Source organism: Camarhynchus parvulus, chromosome 13 (genome assembly GCF_901933205.1).
Source record: "Camarhynchus parvulus chromosome 13, STF_HiC, whole genome shotgun sequence".
In the NCBI taxonomy this organism is placed as follows: domain Eukaryota; kingdom Metazoa; phylum Chordata; class Aves; order Passeriformes; family Thraupidae; genus Camarhynchus; species Camarhynchus parvulus.
Window position 1 is genome coordinate 1,322,729 of NC_044583.1, and position 17,220 is coordinate 1,339,948.

The following is a 17,220-nucleotide window of genomic DNA, read 5'->3' on the forward strand; positions in this document are numbered from 1 at the left end:
TCTCAGTGGTTGCAGAGGATGCCTTTGTTAAGCAATTAAATAAGCCCTGGGACAGGAATGAGCACAAAAGGAGAGCTGAGAGATTGCCAGTCCCACCATCCAGAAGTGACTCTCGTGGTGGTTGCCGTTCCTCTATCCAGGCATTTCCCACCAAGACTGAAAAGGAACTCTTGCTCCCCAAAGCAGAACAGCCAAAGCCACTGCAGGCAGCATTCCTTCAACAGGGTTTTTCCTATGGAAATTTAAATTAAAACAAGCCCCAAGGGCTGCAAATGCAGAAGCAAATGTACAGACACAGAAAGCTGAGAGAGAATATAATTCCTTCCCTCTCCTGTTGTTCATCTGCCACCCCTGCTTTGGGGAATGGTTTGTTGCCTTTTAGAGCTATTTTAGATGTTACTTGCAGCAATGTGTGGAGAAAACAGTTGAAATGTGATGGTGCAGCATTCTTTTTATTAAACAATCCCTCAGGCACAACAGAATGGCTCCACTCAAGCCCAGGACACTGCAGGTCTGCCTCCTTGGGGGGAGATGCTGGCCCCACTCCTCCAGCAGAGCAGAAGGTCTCCCAGGCCCCTCTGGAGGTCTGCTATCAGATGGCCCAGATCTTCTGCAGGGTTTGTCCTTCCTGCTGCCATCCTGGCTTTTTGCCCTGTCAGCCTCTGCTAAGCAGAGCTTTGATCCCCAAGTGAGTCCTGGTTCAGGGAACTTCTTTCCTTCTGCTGCCCAAACACGAAGGACATGGAGCTGGAGCTCCCCATCGCCTCACCTTCAGACAGGAAAGCTTTGATGTGCCACTGAGTGTCTGGATCTGAGATTCCTCTGGTCTCGTCAAACAGCAGCAGAGCCACAGCTTGTGATCCGTGCAAAAGAGCATTTTCCTTGGGAATGGAAGTCACGCCAGCGTTCATCTCCACCTTGTCATGGCAGAACAAGCTGCATCAGTGCTTCAAAGAGCTCCTGAGCCTTAAATCCTCATAAAGCGTTGACTAAGTGGAGAACCTGTCTCTGAACATCTCATGAATGCCAGCAGAGGTTATGAAACAGCTTCCCTGTGACTGCCTGCACCACCATGGGACCCCGCGCACGCCGCTGGAACTGCAGCACCATGGGCTCCCCTCACAGGGAACGCTCTGCTGCCCCAGGGAGATCTGCACTCATGGGCTATGGAGAGAGAACTAGAGAGCCAGTAAAGCTCCCAGGTCCCACCTGAGCTCCATGACCAGGCTCCCTGCTCCTCAGAGTTGTGGGGTTCACTCAGCAGTACTTAGCTCCATCCCCATTGCCCCTCAGCCACTGCACTCCTAAACCTGCTCTGAGGAAGAAGAAGAACAGAGATGTGTTCTGAGTGGGTTTCCTCCACAATTTTCTCTTCCAATGGACAATTACTCTGTTTGTAACCTCAGTACCTTCCAGTCAATGCACTGTTTCTCATCTGGAGCTCAGACCAACAGCAGGAGATCCAGACACTCAAAAGAAAAATCCTTTTGGTGAGACATCCTATAAGGAGCCATTTCATGGACTGGCATATCTCAGTAGTTGAGCAGCACTGCTCCACAGAGGGTTCTTCCTTTGACAGTCCTGGCTGTCACTGCACCTGCTGCCTCTGCAAACACCCAAGCAGCAGCCAAAGGACACAGGGACTTTCACTCCCATGTCTTGGTGTTTGCTGTGAGATGATTGGCAAAGCCAAGAGCTCAAAATCTGCTGTCAGGGTGAGCAGCAGGCTGTTCCCTCACACACCCTCAGCTCTGATCAAAGAGGCACCTGCAGCACCTTCCTCTCTGCTGTGAGACACCAGAACATCCTGAGCAGCTGCCTGTGCATCCTGGTGGTGCCATGGCAGGTGGGACATGGCACATCCACCACAGGTCCGCCAGACCACGGCTGTACGTGTCTGAGCTTCTCCCACGATGACTGCAGCCCTCAGCTGTCCCCTCCTGCACACAGGTTCTATACCCAGCTGTCCTGCAGAGCTCCTCCATCAGCTGCCATCTAAATGAAGCTGCTCTGTGAATCCAGGCTGTTTCAGTGACAGCCTCCACAGTGACTTCCAGTGACCACACACGTCACACGTCAAGACAAGTTTTGGCACTGACCCCAATGAGGGAGTGAGAAATCTCCACACACCCAGAGGCAGGCAGGAGCAGTTCCTCATATGTCAAAGGGAACAGAAGAGGGAACAGGCCACATGTTTTCTGAGGCAAGGACCCTGACAAATGGTACATTTATTGTGCTATTCAGGAAGAAATAATAACTACAGTGGCCTCCAGTCTCCAGCTCTTTTAAGTCTGTACTTAAAGAAAGAGCAAAAAAAGACCAAAGCAAACAAGGCTTCCACAAAACCCTCTGAACTGGCTTTTAGCTGCTGGACAAAAGCGTAGCAGCAGGAACTGCTCTGCATTGTCCCATCTCGCTCCTGTTTCGTAACAGCCCCAGCACTGCAGGCAAAGCCCTGCTCGGGGGCTGGAGCTGCCCTGACCTCCAGCTCCTGCCTCACCAGCGTGCTCCAGGTGTGCTCCAGGTGTGCTCCAGGTGTGCTCCAGGTGTGCCCGCCTGCCCTGGCACGTGCTGCCTGCTGGGCTTGTTCATCCCAGGGCAAGGAGCAGGGAGCCAGCCTGGGCACCAGTGATGCCATGAGGATTTTTTGCCTTTTATATACCTGTTATGTATTCTCAGTGCCCTTAACATGCACACTTGTAATTCCTTAAGTCTGATAACTTACCATAAGCCTGGTGTTCTGTTAGGCCAGAAAACCAAACATCCTAAAGGCCTCAGCTGGAGGCCAGAAAGCCCTACACTATCTTGAGAAACCAAGGTCCCCTCTAAAATACATGCTGTAAACTAAAATTAAGCCCATCTAGTGAGAAATACTTTGAAATAGGAAGATATCACACTATTCCTTCAAGCCTCTCATTGAGGCATCTTTGTTAAATATGCTAATTTGCAAGGTCTATAAATTGTATACATGATCTACCATGTGCGTGCAGTTCAGCACATTCCACCTTGGTGAAGTGGTGCACCATAAAGATCTTTATTAAATACCAAGATAAAAACCCTTTATCCCCTAACTGTGTCTGGCTCTTAATTTTAAGACCAAGGAAAAGGCATCACCTGGTGGGTTCTGTGTGCCCAAGGGCATGGAACAGCAGCACCAGGGCTCCATGCACAGCTCCAGGATGATCTCCCAGGAACAGATCCCAGCACACATAACTCTCTGTCTAATCAGGCACTCAGCCCTGTTTTGGAGGAGATTTACAGAGAGGTTTTTTTTTCTCTTGGAAGCAATAATAGATGGACAGCAGGAAAGGGAAGAAATTAATGAACAAGTAATCATTCCCAAAGTTGCAAATAGGAGCAATTCCTCACTCTGAGACAACTCTGGAAAACAAGATTAAAATGCTTAGGGGACATATTCTGAAAACTGCAGGTAATAGAACAGATAAAATGTATTTACACTATCTCACAGGGGACATGTACCTTTTATTCTGCTGAGGAATGTAATATTCTGCTGCTCATTGCAGAGCTAAAAGGGTATCCTAAAAAAAGGAACTTAACAAAGTGTTTTTAGTGGCAATGGGTCTGGTTCCAGAACACAGGTTCTCCTCTGCCCCGCAGCCAACACGCCATGGGAACCACAAGCAGCACCTGCAGACACACCCAGCACACAAACATCATTAATAATCCATGCCAGCAGCACCGTTACCGAGCAGCAGAAGGGAGGCTGGGATGGTGGGGGGGGTCAAAGCAACGCTCCCTGCACTGATGTTTCCTAAGAGGAGGAGGCAGGGCTGCCTTCCTCCACTTCCCAGCGCCCGCAGAGCCGCGGCTGCCAGCGAACAGACTGTGCCTCAAGTAGCCGCCAGCAGAAACAATTTGTCATGTGTCAGATCAAATAAACTCTTATGAGGCCACTGTGCTCCCTGAAGCAGACGGCTGCCAAACTCCAGAGGAGAAATCCAAGGAAGCGAGCCGGCCGTGTCAGCCCCGCGTGCTTGTGGAGCCCAGCACACTTCTGGTGGTGAGACATGAGCTCCCGTGAGCACCCCCACGCCAGGCAGCCACCAGCAGCTCCCATCAGGAACAAGGATTTGGTGTTTAAATGAGCACTCCACATAGTCCAGAAACTCCACATTCCTCATCCAGTGGCACAGCACCTCGCTCATCCCAGGGAGGCCTGAGGAAGGCTGGTATCTGCCAGGTGTCTGGAACAGGCTGAAATGGATTATCACTTGTCTGAGCAAGTGCTTCTTCCCTCCCAGCCAGCACATGCTCTCCTGCTACAAGAATTCCCTCAAAACTGAAATACAGATTACTACTGTTTTGGTTTTTTTTTACTTTTAATTACTAATTACTACTTTCTTTTTCATTTTAAATAGTCCTAGAGACTTATTTTTGTTCACTCCCAAGCACCATTGCAGTTCCCCATGCATTGGGCTTGTGCCCCTGTGTTGAGGCCCCTCGCAGGTCCTGTTTGCTGCACAGTCCTGCAAGAGCCACTAAAGCTCAGGGCCCAGGCATGTCCTTGTCTGTGATCCTGCTGGGCAGAACAAACCCCTAAAGCTGCTGTGGGCACTTCTGCAAGAATAAATCATGCCAGCAGTACTGTGAGGATCTCAAATCACTCACCTGCTCCTGCAAAAACCAGGCTCAAGCACTCCCTGGTCGGCACAGAGGGCACATCCCTCAGCCCAGGGCTCAGCCCCTGGCTCCAGATGATCCAGTGTGCTCCATCTGGGAGCAGCCACCTGAGCCCTGCCATAGCCAGGAAAGCCTCTCCTTCTATAGATGATGGATAATGGCCCCATAAAAGTGAATCTGCAAGAGGCCTGAGGTTCCTGGCTAGAAGGAGATTAGTTTATGGCACAGTGAGAGCAGCCACACGGAGAAAGGCAGGAGATGCAAAGGAAGGACAGAAGTTGGACGTGTTGCTTCAAGTCACCAGAAAGCAACCTCCTGCCCCAAACCACAGCAACAGAACCTTGACACTGCCTATCAACAAAAAGAAGTGAGCAAATGGGAAATCTGGGAGCCTAAAGCAAGGAATAAGGGAAGAACAAGGATTCAGGCATGGGGCATTCCCCCAGTATTAGCAGGGCCAGTACAAACCTCAGCTGTGTGGGGTTTTCCCAGTTTATTTAAAGAGCACCCAGTGCCTGATGACGAGTTATATTTATACCCCTTTTATCTGTACCAGGACTCCTCTCCAGCCACAGGGACTGGCAGGAGCACAGGACCCCATCCATTGTTCCAGGAGCCTCTCACCCAGCTCAGAACACAACCCTCAGCTGGCCCAGGCAACCAGGAGAGCTGCAAAGGACTCACGGTGCTGCTTCCAGCAAGGAGCAAACACAGGCTGTGCCTGGAACACGGCAAGTGCTACACCGAGATCCCAGGGAGGAGGAGGAGGAGGTTACAGACTCCAGTCTGTCATTTCCAGCCATGCTTTTCAGGCACTTACAGCTGCACAGACATCAGGAGTCAGGTTCCCACAGATTCCCAGCCTTTGCATGCTCCAGTTTCCAGCCAGCAGCTCTCTGGACTGTGATCCAGCCCAGCTCCGTGGTGGAAAGCAGTGCCAGCTCCAGGCAGAGCCCTTGCCCCCAGCCTTTGAAGGCAGGTTAAGCAGGCAAAGCTTTAGGCATCAACCCAGGACATGGCTTGAACTCACATCTCTGAATGGAGACTCTTCCTCTGAAAAATTAATGCTTTTTTCAGCTCTCTGCTTTGAGAGATTTCTGAGAGAATCAAAGGGCTGGAGTGCAGTGGGAGTCACACTCGCATCGGGTTCCTCAGCAAACTCTGGTTCTGTTCCTGAACAGTGGTAATTTCTCCAGACACCTGGAGAAACCAAATCTGCCTCAGCCACCCCATCTCACCCTGCTCCTCAAATCTGAACAAAGGAGCCCATTTACAGCACCAGTGACAAATTTCTTTACCCAAGAACACGTGTCCAAGTGCCACGCTGTGAGTACTCAGATGGTTCCCAGAAGCCTCCTGCTGACGTGGAACACTCTTCCCGAGCTTCCCCACATACACTGTGTACTTGATTACCCCACGCTTGCTGGGAGAAGAGGAACAAAATGCACTCCAGAGCCACTTACTGATTCCTGATTTGAGTACAACCATGGCAGCAACACCATTTGTCCCTCCCTCTCCAAGGCTGGCACATGCCATGTCCAGTTCCCAGAGACAGGAACCTCACACCCAGCCCTTCTGTTCTGTCACCCTCAGGAGGGCCCATCTGGAGGAGCCATCACACACTAGGTACCAACACAGTATTCAAAACTACATGCAGAACTTGCAGAAGCACTTAGATCACCCACGGCTCCTGCTGGAAATTTTCCACAGTCTAAGAGTTTATTTTGTGGGCAGGAAGAGAGCAAGAAAATTAATTAAAGCAGAGTAAGAAGAAAAAAACTCCTCCTGAAGTGAGTTAACTACAGTAAAGCAGCAGTTGTGAGCAGGCCAAGTCCATTTTAAGGGCTATACATTTTCACTTCCACAGTCTTGAAAAGGAAAATGAAGAGACTTTGTTCTGTATGTATATTGTCCACCATTTGTTATTGTCTGTCTATTGATGCTCAGTTGCAAAACAAAATTTAATTAAACCCCACAGTACTGCATTGCCTGCCTTTGAAATATGCCTGCATTAGTGGATCATTACAGTAAATGAAATACAGCTTCATATCGGATTTTTCAAATAACGTCCTAAAACTGTTACAAATTAAATAATACTCCTGCAGAGAGAAATTAAGAGACAGTGTTTTTAGCAAGGGCAAAGAGATGTTTACAGATGAAGTCTGGAATAAGACGTGGAGGCAATGAGGCAGAGTTGCCACGGGGCCCTTCCGGACCTTGTTGGGAGGGTTCTGTGTACCAGAAACTAGAAAGGAAAAGTGTGCCAGGGACAGGCACATGGAAAGGGCAGTGTCCCCAGCCCCCCAAGAATGTCCACACAACCAGACCAGGGTTTTGGGATGTGCTCAACCCAGAGAGGTGTTTCTGCATGGGGGAGAGCTCACTGCAGCCACACACCCTCCACGTCCTCCCCAAACCCAGCCAAAGCAGCAGCAGCCACGGGAAGTGAAGGCTTGTAACCACTCAAAGCACTGAAAAGCTGGACACTCAGTGGGCAAGGAAAGGGATCCAGGAAGGTGCTGTTATGGCAGGATGAGAAATACCTAAAAAGGGAGGAGAAAAGCAACAGGAGCTTTGTTATCTCGGGGTAAGTAAAAGCACAGGTGGGTCAGTGAGTCAGCGTTGGGCACAGCAGCAACGCCTGATGTGGAACACAGCAAAGCAGGTGAATATTGCATGAGCCTCACAGCTCTGGCTTCAAGAGATCTTCTCCTTAATAGCACCTGAGCTGATGCCAAGTGTTCTTTGACAATTTATTTACTCCAAGAAATCATTTTCCCTAAATAAGAGGAGCCCGTTACCGCATCCTTCTTCACGCGAGCCTGGAAAAGGCTGCACCCTGCAGCTCCTGTGGCCTCATCTCCATGGTGATGCACCAACACACACACACACACTGACTCCAGCAAGAAGGCAAACCTCCCCAAAGGAAAGGCTGAACATGCCCAAAGGAAAGGCTGAACCTCCCCAAAGGAAAGGCTGAACCTCCCCAAAGGAAAGGCTGAACCTGCCCAAAGGAAAGGCTGAACCTGCCCAAAGGAAAGGCTGAACCTGCCCAAAGGAAAGGCTGAACCTGCCCAAGGGAGAGGCTGAACCTGCCCAAGGGAGAGGCTGAACCTGCCCAAAGGAAAATGCTGAACTTGCCCAGAGGAAAGACTGAACCCGCCCAAGGGAGAGGCTGAACCCGCCCAAGGGACAGGCTGAACAGCCCCCAGGGAAAGGCTGAAGGTGGCAGAGCTCTGAGCAGCACAAACCTTGGCACAAGGTGTGCTGCAGGTGTTGGCAGGCAGGGCTTTCCCAAGAAGCAGAGCAGGTCAGCCTACAAGCAGGCTGGAAATAAAGAAAACCTTGCAAGGGCACCTCTGGATCCATTTTATAGGAAAACAGCAGATTTCCAGCTGCTGCCCATGCCAGGGAGCAGCAACTGAGAGACAAGTTCCTGTAGCTCTCATCAGCCTGTGAATCAATTATTTATAGGAAGAAGGTTCAGCATATAATCATTGAAAGCTGTCGACTTCCAGCCCACACAGAGCTTCCTCTGTGGAAAGGCTGCTGGTCTGTGAGCCAGGGACTCCTCACCCCTCATGTCACAGGAATAAATGAGCAGCTGTGACACGAGGGGATCCATTACACTGCAGCCACAATGAGCACTGGGACCCCAAGGCACTAACAGCACTCAGCAACATCGGGCAAAAGCCACAGGAATACAGCAAATGCAGCCCAGGATCCTTCCTAAAGGAAAAATACGGTGGTGAAAGGGCATTGGGAGTGATGTAACAGGGCTGGCACATGGAGCAGCTGGGGAAGGAGACTCTGACAAGGCTCTGTGGGGCCAGACTGTCAAAGGCAAGGCAAGCACAGCACTTAAGGACCAGCCCAGTGCTCTCCTACCCCCACACCAAAGCCTCTGTAGGGATCAACAGCTCTCAACCACTCACCTGCACATCCCCAAACACTCTCCCATCAGGAGACTCTGGCTTTGTGCTTTCCAAGCTGGGGCAAAGCCACCCCTGACAGGTAAGAGCAGCACAAGCAGCTTGCAGAGAGGATGGAGATGGCTGAGGCTCTGCAGCTCCCGAAGTGGGAGCAATCCTCGAGTGCCACAATCATCAGGCAGTGGGAGCAAGACAGGAGCAGGGCAGACAGAGGCTGAAAATGAGCAGGCTTCACACTCCCAGGTAGTGCAGGAAATGTGCTCATCCTCAGCTCTCCAGCACTCTTTGAACACAGCCAGAATGAGGTCTGAACATTAAAAACACACCAGAGTGCTGCTCCCAGTCTGCTGGAGGAAATAAAGGGAGGGGGATGTCTGATAGGGAGGAGAGGGCGCAGCACAGGCACCTCTGGAAGAGCCCTGCTTCTGCAGTTCAAGGTTAAACACCTCCTTTGCACTCATCTCTGAATCTGCCTCTCTTTAAAGCTGCACCAGGTAATTAGAATCATTATAACTATTATTAGACCATAATATTATTATAGCATTTTTGCTACACTTGACATCTGTTGGCTGATAGATTTAACTGGTACATAAGAAATAACTGTGCAGAGATTTCTTGCAAATGAGCACCAACACGGAAGACATTAAAGCATTCTGCATTCAAAAAGTTAATTTTATGGAAGGACACTTGAAATAAAAATTCTAAAATTAAGTTAAACCTTTAAAACCTGTCATTAAAGGAATTATTTGGGCTTTAAGTAGGCAACCATTTAAAAAATCCTGAATTTTATTTAGATGCTGAAAGACATATATGTGGCTGGGTATCTCCTTCAGATCAACATATGCATCTTTTTCCCATCTACTCCAGAGATTTCTAAATCATCCTTCCATCTTCCTTTCCCTCTCTCTGCAGCAGGCACTTGAATTATTTGGGCAGAGTCTGACTGCACAGGGAACCAGTATAATCAGGGCTCTTACAACCTGCTGTCTGCAAATCCTATAGAATTATCAGCAAACACACATCTAGAATAAAATACTGCTTCCTGCAGCCCATGAAGCCCAAAGGGCTTTGCAAACTAGACTTGGGATGCAATTTATCCACCACTGAGATTCAGCTGTAATCCAGAGTGGAACACAACCTTTCCATCCATATTTAACTACAGCACACAGCCCCCTGGAGAAAAGTGAGGAAGAATCCAACAGAAGCCAAAGGAAGGTTTTAGGGAGACTGAATTTTCTCTCCTGGAACTGAAATTAGGTCAGGGCATCCACCAAGTTGGACACAATGATGCTTGTAGGTGCCTTCCAACTCAGAATATTTCATTATTCCATGACTCTACCATCAGCCAGGGACCAACACAGGAGAACAAAGAGGGCACAGTGTCTCCATCCTGTTGATGGTGTCCCTGAAGCACAGCTGGAGTGAACAGCTGGGTAGCACAAGTCACCAGCCTGGAGAGGAGGAAGACATGAACACCACAGAGCAATCCTGTGTTGTCCTTAAATTCGGTGGGGCCCAAATTTCACCCCACAGTTACACACCCATGTGCAAAGAAAGATGGAATAGCACTTCAGAAAAGGACCAATTCTTGAACTTCAGGCAGCTGAGCCCAGCAGCTCAGTACTCACAGAACCTGGGGAGGGTAGAGCTGGGCAGAGATGTTTGCTCCAGTGAAATCTATTTCAGCTCAAGTAACTCCTCTTCCTTAAGCAGTTGGCACTGAGGTGACAGCAGAGGCCTGGTGCAATGAGGTGTCCTGCAACCACACCCACCATGACACACTATTTAGGAATAAAAGTGAGTGTCATTAATTTCTCCAGAACAAGTAGTTTTCTCTTTTCCAGAGAACAGCAACCACACAAGGAACTTGGAATTGCTTGAGGAGAAAAATGCATTTTTGCTACCTTAGCCACATACAGACAAGCCCAACTCTCACTGAGGAGAGCCCTATGGAGAGAAAAGGGGAGCAGGAGATGCTGGACACAACTTCCCCCATGCACAGCCCACTGCTGAGGCAGCTCTGAGTGGGAAGCAGGGCTGAGGATTGTCTTGGAGCTGTGACAGCCCCAGCAAGCACCAGCAAGAAGCCCCAGGTGAACAAAGTTCATGAAAGCTCTTACAAATCATCTCAGCCTTGAGAAGGAGAGCACAATCCCCCCCTACAGAAACCTGCCCATCACACCTCTGACCAGCACAAAGCAGGTTTTTCACTCTATCCATCTGATGCTTTCAATAGCCAGAGGAGCTGGGTCTGGGCAAGCTCACCTTCATGAGGCCCAGTGCTCATTAATAAGGAAAAAAAGACCAACCAAAGCAACTCAACCCCACACACTTGAGGGGTAGCTATCAGCAATTCCCTGTCACCACAAGAGAAATCCTTGTGTATGAGCCCTGGGAGCTCAGCCCAGGTCTGCTTCTGTTCAACCTTTCCATTAATAGTTTGAACAATGAAGAGAAAGCACTTTTATAAAACCTGAAAGGATGCCCAGGAGTTAAGAGCTGGAGGCACTCTGGAGGTCATGATCAGAATTGATAAACTGAGGAAAAGTTCCCAAAACACCCACAAATCAATAGAAAGAAAAGCAAGGAAAACAATGCAAAGAAGTGTACTTGGAAACAGCACAAACAGAGATCAAGCACACAAACAGAGTCCAGGGGAAAGCTCTCTAGACAGAGGAAACCTGGGGAAAACTGGGGACCAGACTGAATGTGCCAGCACTGTGACACCACAGCTCCAAAGAGCTGAACACCCCTCTGTGATCCAGGAACATAAAATACCCAATTCTGGTCTCCGTGCTGGGTATCAGCTCTGAGTCACAGACAAACCAGAGGGTCTGGGCAGCCAGCAGAGCAGTCAGCAGTATAAAACATGCTGCCCCATACCAGCTGTGGAGGGGTTTCTCCATCCCTGCTCCCTCCAGGGCCAGTACCAGCTCTCAGATTTTAACAGGGTTTACTCACAAGGACAACCAGCCACAGGGCTCCTCACTCTATGAAGGCAAGAGACAAACTGGCTGCTCAGTTTGCTGCAAGGACAAGTTAGATGAGCTGTCAGGCTCTGAGAGTGGGATTCCATCAAGGCCCAGAGGGAACTGGGCCCTGTCCAGATCTGCACTACCATCCACCACTGTCCAGCCTGGAGCCAAGCATCTCTCACCTGGCTCAGGACAGGGGGATGGACAAGGAGGCTGTTCCAGCCCTGTATTTCCTTTTAGCATCCTCCATCTGGCTACTCCTACAGCAGTGACAAAGCCAAATGAACAGCCTTCTCTTCCCCAAAATACAACAGAGCTCCTCATCCTGCTGAGGGGCACCCACACAGCACAGAGCCAGCACTGCTGTGACCGTTTCCATTCACGCCTTCCCTATCCCTCACTAACAAAGCTCATCAAGCTTCATTTGCCACCTGCTGCTGCAGCAGAGAAGCCTGCAGGGAATGGGATGCTGCCCTGGGGAAGGGCACAGCTTCCCAGCTTCCCTCCTCCTCTCCCACCCCACACAGCCCCACTGACCTCTGCACGACCTGAAGGCCACAGGGGCCGTCACCCAGCCCTGCCTACCCCAGACACCTTAATTTGAGGGGACAGTTGTTAAAAGCCATTGAAGTCATTGCCACAAGGTGTTACAAAGCAGGTGACAGCAGAACACAGCTGCACCAAACCCAACCAGCAGCTTGGGAGAAACCCAGTGAGGGGGCAAAAGCTACAAATCTCATGCAAAAGCAGGGCTTAGCTCTCAGGAACATTTCAGATTTCCCAAAGACTCAGAGGGATTTGGGGTTTTGCTGAGCTGCCCCGTGAACCACAGCCAGAATGGATCTGACAAAGCCGCGGTGAGCAGGCGCCGTCTCCCTTGGCAGGGCTGCTTCCCAGAGATCCCCAGCCTTGTGTCACTCCCCACTGCAGGTGCTAAGAATATCTGCGTGTTCATAAAAAATAGCAACCAGCTATTGAGAACTTATCAACAAAGTGCTCGACAAATCTTAATTAAAGCTGATTCACCTCCCTCACGAGCCCGAGTGGAGTGTTATTTCTCAGAGGAGAACGCTGGGTGTAAGAGCTGAGGTGGGTTACAAAAGCCACGGAGGGAGTCAGTAGCACAGAGGATTAGCACATGGAAAGGCTGACTAATATCCCTAAATTTATCCCAATAATCCACTGCCTCACAAATTCTCAAGGCATGGCTGCTGTGCTTTCAACCCCATCTGCCCAACCCAAGCAGAAGCAGAGACAGGTGTGGGGGTGCTGGAGTTTTCCAGGTGTTTTATTGCTCAGGCTAAAGGAATTCTCCACTGTAAAAATGAAGAAGGTGGTGGCAGTAGCACCAGCCCCGCTCTTGTGCTGCATCAGGACACAGGGTCTCCAAAGGCTGTTCTGACAGTTCACCAGGAATTGTTTCCAGCTGATTTCTTCCCAAAAATCATATTTTTATCCCTTCAAATTTAATAAATACATGGTCGCACGGACAGCAGCCTCCAGGAACGCTGCTGCTCTCACCTCTGGTAGCTGGACTCCTACACTGAAGTTTCTGGGACAGTATTTTGGATACTTCCACCATAGAAACGCCCTAGAGGCTGCTGCAAAACGAAGTGGATCAGGCTGGGTCATTTTAAGGCAGGGTTGGGGAAAAGAAAAGAGAGAAACTTAGAAATGCATCCCTTAACAGTGCTACTCCCAGAGAACAAATGAATTCAAATGATCACAGGGAGCAGGAGCACTGCGGCAGCACGTTCGGTAAATGACAGGGCGTGTCATCCTCTTGTAACGTCCTCTGGACACTTATCTGCACTTAAAAGGCTCCTGCCAGGCTGTGCATGGACCAGCCACTTCCACAGACAGCTCCACCACAGAAATGCCTCTGCAGATTACCCTCCTTTGGCAGGCACACTGAGCAGCACCAGCGCAGGCAGCTCTGCCTCTGCGCTGTACTTGGACTGGGTTAGTTCTAGCAGAGAAACACTGCAGAATAAATAACTTAACCTTAAGAAATTGTGTCTCTAGAACTTGGTGTAAACCCAGACCCTCCTGAAGGTGGGCAGCGTCAGAGCTCTGTCAAAGGTCACTCCTAATGCAAGTGTTAGTCAACCACTGAACTTAAACATTTTAAGGCAACATTCCAAACAGTGTTTATATACAAAATCCCATTTGCTCAGCATTCCCTTCCTGGCCTTGTGGAATGCATCATTTCACCAGTTCTCCAGCCAGAGAACCATATGCAGGCTTGTACCAAAACAATTAAAACAGTTTTAAAATTCAGACCTCGTGTTACAGAGCGCACACCCTGAAGAAACATCCATTTTAATATCCCAGAGCTACTTCAATTTTTCCAGCACGTTTTTATTCCACAGCAGCCTAGGCACACAGTAGGCCAGAGGTCACGCAGCCTCGTGCTCCAGGCAGGATCCAAACTGTGCCCGTTGGGGGAAACGCACGTGTAAGATTTTTGTTTAAAACCCCTGAGTGTAAGGGACCCCTGCCCTGCCCCGACTGTGTGTCTAAGTGCCCCTCACAGGGGCCGCGTTTGCAGTCCGTGCTGCAGCACTCCAGCCGCACAGGCTGCCTGTCCTGCCGGGCCTGCCGAGCCCCCGCGGCCGCACACGCACCGTCCCCAACGGCCCGGCCACGGCCGCTGCGGGGAACCGGGCCGGCGGGCAGCCCCCACCCCGGCAAGGCCTCACCGCCGGCTCCGCTCGTGCGAGGGCAGAGCAGGGGAGGCAGCGGTCCGTGCCTCGGGGCCGGGACCAGGGCTCCGTCCCGAACCGCGGGTCTCCGACCCGCAGCATACGGCCCGGCCCTGACGGGGCGCCGGCACCACCGCCCCCCGCCACCCCCCCACCCCGACTCACCGCTCCGCACTGCGCACGCGCCGCCCGGCCCCAGCCGCCCCGCCCCGGCCCCGCTCCAGCCAATCAGCGCCAGTCCTTGGACCAGTCCCTGTTATTGGCCCCGCCCTTGGCCCCGCCCTACCCACTCAGCACAGCCCCACTCTTGGCCACACCCCCTGACCCGTCCCGTTCTGTCAGCACCGCCCTTGGCCCCGCCCACAGGCTTTGGCCCCGCCCTCTGATCGTGGCCTCGCCTGTGCCCCGTGAGGCGACGGTGGTGGCGCTGTCCCGGCCCCGCCGTGTCCCGGGCTGAGCCTGAGCCGTGTCCCGGGCCGATCTGAGCCGTGTCCCGGGCTGGGTTCGCCGCGCTGAGCCTGTCCCGGGTCGGGCCCCGGAAGCCGGGGCTGCGCTGGGAGGGCAGGAGCCTCCCTGGCTGTGGGAACGGCCTGTCCCGGGCAGCTGCCCCGTCCTGGAGGATCTGTCCCTCAGGAGGGGACAGACGGGACTGCCTGCTTTGGCGCGCCTCTGTGCATCGTGTTAGGTTGGACTTGTGGAGGAATTTCCCCATGGAAAGGGTGGTCAGGCCTTGGCACGGGCTGCCCAGGGAGGTTTGGAGTCCCCTGCCCTGGAGATATCCAAGGAAGGGTTGGAGGTGGCACCCAGTGCTCTGGCTGGTGACAAGGTGGGAATATCTGGGATTGGTGCCGGGGATCAGGAGGGAATATTTGCAATGGTCTGGAGATGTTGGGTTTACACATCACATCGTCCCTGCCACAGGCTACTTCAGCACCCCCTTTATTTTTCACAGGTTTTGAGGAAGGTAGTGAGGTTTCAGGTAAACACAAAGGTGTAAATTCTCAGTCTTGGCACCCCTGGTTGATGCTGAAATGAGGTGAGAAAGTCAGAGAAGGCACAGGGAGCTCACTGGTCCCCTCACCTCATTCACTCAAAGCACTCTGCTGATTAAAATCATGCCAAAGCATTTCCCACCCCTCTCCTAACTGCAACTGAGTGATGGCATTGCAGAGATGATGGAAAATCAGCCACGAGCTGTGCAGTCCTCCCTGGTGAGGGCTGGGTTGTGGCTGAGGAACAGGCCATGGGATCCACTGCACAGCAGCCAAAACCAACGTGCCAGCCCCAGAATTAAACCTGCTATGCTTAATCATCTAGTGAAAGATGCTCAGTGACATCAGGGGGACCTGTCCCTGGGCCACTGTCCCCACAGCTCTGCTCACCCATGCTGTGTTTCACTGCTGGCACCCACAGAGATCCTGGAGGCAGAGATTGACTGTAAGCAAATCTCAGCTCTCCTTGCCAGTAATTGAATATTTTTCAATCTTTCCAGGTTGGTTGTAAACATCTCAAAAACATAATCTGGAATCAAATCCCTCAAAGCCTGTCAGGAGTGCACCAGAGCTTTATAGATGTTTATGATTTTTGTTGGGGTTTATGGTTTCTCAGGCAGCTACGTGATTGCTGCCTGGGTGTAACTCCTGGCTTTTGGATGGGGGAAAGTACTGCTGTACTTCAGCCTCTTCCTCCTCCTTTTGGGCTCCACACACCAAGCCCAAGGCTGGCAGCCAGGCAGGACTGGTCTCTCTGCTTGCAGCCCAGGAGCCAAAGGTCAGCTGGGGCACTGGGAAGAGGATTTTCCCCCTGCTTGTCTCTGCTGTGCCAGCAGCCACCAGGCACTTTGGGAAGCCTCACTGAGATGCTCAGTCTATCCAGAGAGGAGCACTGCTGCATCCCTGTGCAATCCCAACCAAATCCCACATCTGAAACTGCTCCCACATCTAAGAGATAAGAAAATACACTCTGCATGTATTACCTTCTGCATCTGGAGTTCCTCTCTTTGGTCTGATGGGGTGGAGGGCTTTTTCAAAAGGTATTAGAGAAGATGGGTGTGAGAGAGTAATTTGGGACTGGGAGTAATTTTTCATCAGTATACTTAAAGACAATCACAGCACTAGGAGGGAGGCCTAATTGTGGAGTTGTGTAATTAGTTTTTATGTTACTGCAATTATTCTGTTGGCTACATATAAAGAACATGGGAAAATGCAGCACTTAATTTTAAATCAAGACTTGATTCTCTTTTAGTAGGTAATTGATGTTGATCACATCACTTAGCAGCAACTATAAAATGTGCTATTTAGATTGTAAAAGGATGGAGAAAAGGACTGAGCAGATAGGTAATTGATGAATCGCGGGCAGCGTTGGTGGGAGGCAGCAGGAATCCTTCAGCTGCCTCTGTCTGCAGCTGCTCCTGGGCTTCCTCAGTGCCCAGGGCTTTAACAGGCACTGAGCCCCTGTCCCACTCCCACAGCATCAGTCTGTCCTGGACAGCAGTGGAACAGGGCAATTGCTCTTTGTGGAATTGATCCCTCCTGGTTAAACCCCTCCTTTAAGGCATCCAGATTTTCTTCATGGAATTGGTCCCTTCTGGTTAAACCCCTTCCTTTAAGCAATCCAGGTTTTCTTCCTGGAATTGATCCCTCCTGGTTAAACTCCTTCCTTTAAGGAATCCAGATTTTCTTCATGGAGTTGATCCTTCCTGATTAAACCCCTTCCTTTAAGGAATCCAGATTTTCTTCAGGAAAAGGTGTGTGGGTTTGTTCCCAGGATTGCCATATGCTCGTCTGGAGTCACCAGGCTCCTCTCCTCTCAAGGCTGTTTGGCTTCTCCAGTAGCTCAGTTGTGGCAATGTGTCCCAAATTTGGTCACCACAGCTAAACACTCCCAGACACGTAATTGGACATTCAAGTCCACAAGCAAAATTAAGTCACAAGGTGCCAATGCTGTGAAGCCTCGCAGTGCTGCCCT

At 50.9% G+C, this 17,220-nt stretch overlaps 1 protein-coding gene across 1 annotated transcript in view; it reads right to left on the reverse strand.

Moving 5' to 3' along the window:
- SIL1 (SIL1 nucleotide exchange factor) overlaps positions 1–14,447 on the reverse strand; it is a 111,405-nt gene extending 96,958 nt beyond the window's left edge. Inside the window, 1 exon segment of the mRNA XM_030957421.1 lies at positions 14,419–14,447. The gene's annotated coding sequence lies outside the window, so the exon portion shown is untranslated.
- Positions 14,448–17,220: the final 2,773 nt, after the last annotated feature.